At 47.0% G+C, this 6734-nt stretch overlaps 1 protein-coding gene across 4 annotated transcripts in view; it reads left to right on the top strand.

Annotated features, from left to right (window-relative positions):
- Positions 1-1613: 1613 nt before the first annotated feature.
- Positions 1614-6734, top strand: part of FER (FER tyrosine kinase) — a 168106-nt gene continuing 162985 nt past the window's right edge. For 2 of the 4 annotated variants that reach the window (XR_014013104.1, XM_081213664.1), the window contains exon 1: positions 1614-1708. The gene's annotated coding sequence lies outside the window, so the exon portion shown is untranslated. The remainder of the gene's footprint in view (positions 1709-6734) is intronic. The other 2 variants (XM_081213663.1, XM_081213662.1) reach the window with 1 other exon arrangement.

The raw sequence follows: 6734 nt of genomic DNA, 5'->3' as shown, positions 1-6734 counted from the left end.
TACCATCTAAATGTCAACTTTGTTTCCCACAACTGCGTTGATAAAAGATTTCAAAGGCATCTTTAACCATATGGTTGCCCATACCGATTCATCTGCTATGGTTCAAGTCCTATGCTATACAAAAACCATTAGGCACAACATGGGATATGGATAAGTGTGCTTTAAGGCTACATGTGTACCATATTTCAACTTAATGAGTTTATTCTATTTTATGTTGCCAGGTATGAAGGGAAGTAAAATAAACAATATTCAGATCCACAAGTGGAAGGACATTTACAGTAACCAGTGTATTAAAATGCTTGCAAGTATAATGTGGGAAGTGTTATACATACCCTTTAAAAAACAAAAACATGTTCTACCCATTCCAGTTTGAGTGAAAAGGGCTGTCTCCTGTGGTTTTTTCTTCTCTCCCAAGATCAGGCACAGTTCTCTTAGCCACTTGGTAATGAGAGATCATCTAACAGTCTCATCTTTAGAAGGCCCTCTTTACTTAAGTTATTTTTTAAATTAAGCCCTTTCAAAAACTTTATTCTATACTAATAGTTGGGGCATTTTACCTCAGTCGGAGGGATATGTTAAAATGCTCCTCGAATATTGTATAATAGTAATTTGGTTGTTCCAGCTTTGCCATGAAACTTTTTAATATAGTTCACTCATATCTGTAACTTGAACGCTAGCTTTGAAGCCCCTCGGATGTCCGTTCAGAAGCAAGTCCCACTGAGTTCAATGGAGCTTAATCCTGTATGTGTGTGCATATGCAGAATCAAGTATACCCTTAAGCAGGATGAGTGAACCTTTTAAAGGAAGTGCAAGGATTTCTAGTCCACAGAAAACGCCTATGACACAACACAAACCACAACGTAAAGGTGTTGTTTTATTGCTGATCACTGTTCAAACAATAGAGAATCCAGTGCTTGATTGATACCGGTTAGGCGACACAACTCTTCCCCAAGCCAGCCTGTGCGCGCAGACCCGGGAGTGCCCGCGATGAACTGAGTGCAAACACGCTCGTCGGAACGGGCTGCACGTGAACACGGGAGGAGCCCCGCGATCGTTCTTGCGCTCGTGTACATGAGACCCGAGCGGGCTTACTCTGCACTTCGGCAGCCTTGTATAGGGTAGGGAGGCTTTTTATGTTTGACCATGTTTTTATACATGCTGGAAGCCGCCCAGAGTGGGTAATAATAATAATAATAATAATAATAATAATAATAATAATAATAATAATAATAATAATAATAATAATATCAGTCTCCAGCTGGGATTCTTCCCAAGCAAGTAAGCCGCCCAAGCGAAACTAAGGGCGGACCCAGCTGCCGGCGGCGCGTATCGAGACCGGGCTCGGCCGCAGGAAAGCGACGGGCATCCCCGCCGGCTTCTTCCCAGCCAGGACTCGATCCCCGCTCCACTCCCTCCCTGAGAGGAAGTCGACGCTTTCCCCTCCCCGACGCCTCACGTCTTCAGCCGTCACGGCGCAAGGGCGGGGTTTGAGCAGCAGCTCTTTCCTCGCCTCTCTCCGATTGGCTGGCGCGGCTCTAGGCCCATTTCGGATCGCGCGCGAGATCGCGGCGGCAGCTGGGTCACCGGTCTCCGATTGGCTGCCCGCGGGGTGGGCAAAGCGGGCGCGGGATTGGCCCGGGCGCGCCGTCACGTGAGCCAGGCGGGGCCGGCGACGGGCGTATTGTGGTGGAGGGGCTCCGCTTGTCAGGTAGGTGGAAGATGCTGGGGATGAGGAGAAGGGGAATAAGAATAAGGGAATTAAGAATAGCAGCAGTGGCGGGTGCGCGCGCACGGGGCCGGGGCCGCCTGTCCTTCGGGTGGGGCTGGTGCTCCGGCTGCGGCCGGGGGGTGGCAGGGGCCTGAGGCGAGGGGACTGGACCCGGGGTGGTGAGGGGGTGCCTAGGCCTGAGGTGGGGGGGCGCTTTCAAAAGGGCGACAGGGAGGAAGCACGGAGGACGTTGCTCCTCCTCCTCGCTTTCCTTGGGCTCGTTTGTTTTGGGAGGTTGGGGGGCGGGTCCCTCGTAGGTGCCTCGCCCGCCTCCGCGCAACTGCAGACAGTTCCGGGGGCGCGCGGGGCGGGTTTCTCTCAGGCACCCCACGTTCCTGCCGCGGGTGGGTTTCGTCCTTCCTTTGCCTCGCCTTCTGGTGGGGCGCCTGACCCCTGGGCGAAGGAAGTGCCGGGAACAATGAAGCTCCGGGGTTGGGTTTCCAGGCTGTCAGCGGCCGCAGGAGGAGGGGCGGAGCCGGCGACAGGGGGGCAGCAGCCCTGTGGGGCAGACTGGCACCTCAGACTCGGGGGTGGAGGAGGCGCGACCCACTCCCCCCACCCGCCGGGCCTGACCAGTGCTCTCTGCTATGGGTCATGCAAAGGGCAGCACCCTCTTCTCCTGCGGCGGCTGTAGGAAAGAGCACCGGGAAGTGCCCGCCAGGCATTTGAGTGGGGCTTTACTCTCTCTCGCCAGAGTGAACAAGTGAAGGCATAGTGGGTAGAAGTGGTGGGCTTGAATTGCAAGAAGGTAGAGCTGGGCCTTGCAAGAGCAGCAGCTTCTTCTGTTCATTTGCTTATGCTCTGTAATGTGGAGGCCTGAAAGATTCCTTTACCCTCTTGCTTTCTCTGATAGCCTTAGAGAGGAAAGCGGAGATGTGAAAGTGAGTGGTGTTTAGCCCATTAAAGGCAGTGCTGGTAGGCATCTGAGTAGAGGTGGTGGTCACTAGCTCTGGGTGGCCCTTCCGGTGCCCATTTGCCACTGCTCTGTCACCCAAACAGTAAGAACCATTGAGTGATCTGGAGCAGCAGTCCATTTTACCTGCTGTGCTACTAGTTGGGGATGGAAGCAATCGGGCAGGGGTAGTAATTTCTTCCCTTCTTTTGCTTGCTTGCTGTGCTTCCCCTGCACCCAGTCCTTTCTGCACTACCTGAAGGGAATGCACAGAAATGTGAGAGGAGCTACTGCTACGTGCTTCTACCTGCTTTTCCCCTAGGGGTCATTCAGCCTGTCTGAGAGACATCTGAGTGAGCAGAACCCGCTGCTGTCCCTACTCAGTTGCCTTTTAGCATTACTCTAGGCCCTCTGCACAATCTCTGCTGTTGAATCACCAAGAACAAGGACACAGGTGACTAAAATGGTGAGGCAGTTGATTCTTGTGTAGTCTCTGCCTACTTATGCTTTTCTGCTAGGGGCTGTGGTGGTATAGACTAACACAAATGCAAGTGGGTTGTGGTTGCCCTACTGTCTCTGGGCAGTTCTGTATAGGCCCTGCCCCCCCCCCCAATGTTTCACTTAGAGAAGGCATGGCCAAACTTGGCCCTCCAGCTGTTTTGGGACTACAGTTCCCATCATCCCTGACCACTGGTCCTGTTAGCTAGGGATGATGGGAGTTGTAGTCCCAAAACAGCTGGAGGGCCAAGTTTGTCCATGCCTGCCTTAGAGAGTGCATGTAACCTGTGCCTACTAGTTTGCTTTCTCTCTTGATGGCATAGCTTTGAAGATTGTGCTGGCTAGTGGGTGAGCAGGTGGGAGGGGGTCTCCAAAATGTTGTTGCTTAAGGGCTACCCAGAACTTGGGATGGAACCTGAGAAGGGGTTAAGAGTAATTCCCTAAGTGGGGAAGTGGTTGGGACTGGCAGGTAGGACTCTAAGGCACTTTTGGGGTTACTTGGCCTTCCACCCAGCAGTGAACACTTACTCCTGTTTACCATATGGACTATGGGATTTCTAAGTGTGCTTACCTCCTTCCAGAGATGGTGACAGGGTTTCATCAATGTGAAAGATAAGGCTTCACTTCACTAGTCAAAATTTGGTGTGCTGATCAGAGGAACTCGGGGAGGCGGGCAGGGAGAGATGAAAAAACATTTTCTTGGTTCTATGATTCTTTTATTTTTTTAATTTTACTTATTTATTAACTTTGTATACCACCCTTCATCCATAGATCTCATGGTGGTTCACAACATAAAAATACAATATAAAAAACACAAAATCCATAATAAAAATAAGAACAAAAACAAACCAATAATTCCTCCCTTTCACAACATGTTTTAAAGGGTGTTGGATGTTAATCAGCCAAAGGCTTGGTTGAGGGGAAACGTTTTCACCTGAACTCTAAAGGCATATAATGAAGGCATCAGCCAAACCTCTCTGTGGAGAGCTTTCCACAAATGGGAACCACTGAAGAGAAGTCCCATTCTTGTGTTACCACCCTCTGGGCCTCTTGTGGAGGAGCACATGAAGAAGGGCCTCAGAAGATGATCTCAGGGTTTGGTTAGGTTTCATACAGGGAGAGGTGGTCTGTGAGGTATTGCAGTCCTGAGCCAACTTTTGCTTGTACACAGTAGTGGAAGAGTGGAACTCTTACTTAGGCTTCTTAGAGCTATAGAAAGAGGTTGTTGAAGGTAATGTACTATTACACAAGGAGGTAGTAGAACACTTTATATATTTTTTATTTTTATTACTTACTCAATTTTAGCAGTGGTCCTGGCAGAAACAAGTTCCTTATTTTGTGCTTGAATTTTATAATTTGGAGGAATGGGACCCATCTCTGGTAGGACTTACCAGTTGGATCTATTGGCTTATAATGTAGTTTTCTTTTTTGGTAGTGTCACAGAAGACTAGTGGCACAAAGAAAACTAGTTAAGCAGGTAGAGTAGGTTTGTCATCTAGTTGCAATTCGATTTGTGCTTCAGTGCCTTTCTGTTGTTGTCTTCAGAGTGTTGTATGGAAACAATTTGAAACATAAATGATTCAAATAAAATATCAAGCGGTTAACTGCTGTGAAGAACATGTTGCTGTCAAAGCAATAAAATGTTTCAACTTGTTAAATGTGTTTTTTGCAGAGTGGGTTAAAATCAATGTTGGGTCACTGCTGTCTGAAACCCCTAAGAGCTGCTACCAGTCAAACAAAACTAACTTCTAGGGACTGATGATCCGACTTGTAAAGCTTCCTATGTTACCAATACTCCCCCCACATGGAACTCTCTCTGCACCTGGATATGTAAAAGAAAATTCCTTGATACATAAAAGTAAACCACAGAAAGCTTAGCGTCTGCTGACAAACTTGGGTTGGTCTGTCATTGCTTGTAACAGCAATTTCAGTTGGTTGACTGCTTATCAGCTTATAAAAGAAATTGAGCCACCCAAAAAACAAAGTAGTCATTTCTGAATACTTGGGTGACTCCCTAGAAACGCAAACATGGGCCTTTGAAAACTGAAGTGAAAATACCTTTTAAAACAGTGGTGGAAAATTCGTGGTCTTTCAGATGTTTGACTGCCACTGCTGTCGTTCCAGACCATTGGCCATGCTTGCTGGGCCTGATGGGAGTTTGAATCCAGCATCACCTGGAGGGCCACAGGTTCTTTCCCCTGCTCTAAATCAATCTGACAGATGGTGTTGAGATGCAGAAGCCAATATCACCAGTTGATGTCAATATTCTGTAATATATTTGCCACCATAGTCTATTCCAAAAGTCTTTATAATCAATTTAAAACCAGAACGATAATGTTAAGATGGAGTAAAAATCAGAGTCTCTGATTACTGAGTCCAAAGCATTAACCCTGGTCCTTAACATAATTTCCTGTCCCCATTTGCCATGAGGTGTGTTAGTTGTAAGTTTAGGTACATTTCAGCCACAGCTCTTTCCAAGGCTGTGGGGGTATGTGGGATATGAGGATGGGGGCACTATTGGATACCAAACCAAGAAACACCAGGACTTGTTTGATCAGAATGACAATGAGATTGAACAGATTATTGACAAGAAAAGGAAGGCCTTTCAGATCTGGCAAAGAAATAGAAACTGCGCCACTAAGAAAAAAACCCTATGCCAACACTAAGGGTAAGGTTTAAAGAAGAACCCTAGAGCTAAAGAACACCTGCTGGATAAAAAAAAACCCCTCAAGAGATCCAGCACTTAGCTGACATTCAGTGTGCACAGAGTTTCTTTAAAGCCACAAAGACCATCTCTGGGCCAATAAATCATGGCATACCCCCCCCCCCCACGTTCAACAGACAGTACCACACTTCTAAAAGATAAAGAAGCTATTGCATTGTGCTGGAAAGAACATTACTAGCATTTCCTTACTGCAACTCCCTCGTAGCTGCTGAGGTCCTCACAAATTCTGCAAAAACAAATTACAGATGAGCTTGCGGTATCTCCAAATCTGGGAGAGTAGTGTACAGCTATTAACCAAATGAAAAACAACAGAGCCAGCAGACCTGATGGGATACCTGCCGAAGTCTTCAAAGTGGGTGGAATTGAACTTAACCAACAGCTTCACAAACTCATTTAAAAAAATCTGGGGGAGAGGGGCGATCCCAGCAGACTTTAGGGATACCAAAATTATCATTCTCTTTTAAAAAGGTGATAGAACGGATTGCGGAAACTATCGAGGCAATTCTTTATTAGCTGTGACTTGCAAAATTCTTGCAAGGATCTTAGCAAACTGTCTCCTAACAATATCTGAGGCTACCCTTCCTGAATGGTTTTTGATGTTCTAGGGGGACAGTGGACATGATTTATACTGCTTGACAGCTTCAAGAAAAATGCAGAGAGCAAAACCAACCCCTGTATATAGCATTAATTGACCAGACTAAGGTCTTTGACACTGTAAATCATAATGCCCTGTGGACTATCCTTCTGAAAATTGGCTGCCCAGATAAATCTGTAAACATTGTTTGGCTTCTCCATGATAATATGGCAGCAACAATTGCAGATAATTATGGATCTCAAAGTGAACCATTCAC

This window comes from Podarcis bocagei, assembly GCF_964188305.1.
Source record: "Podarcis bocagei genome assembly, chromosome: 11".
Classification (NCBI taxonomy): domain Eukaryota; kingdom Metazoa; phylum Chordata; class Lepidosauria; order Squamata; family Lacertidae; genus Podarcis; species Podarcis bocagei.
Note: the sequence above shows the minus strand (reverse complement) of the source record. Positions and strands in the feature narration are given on the sequence as shown.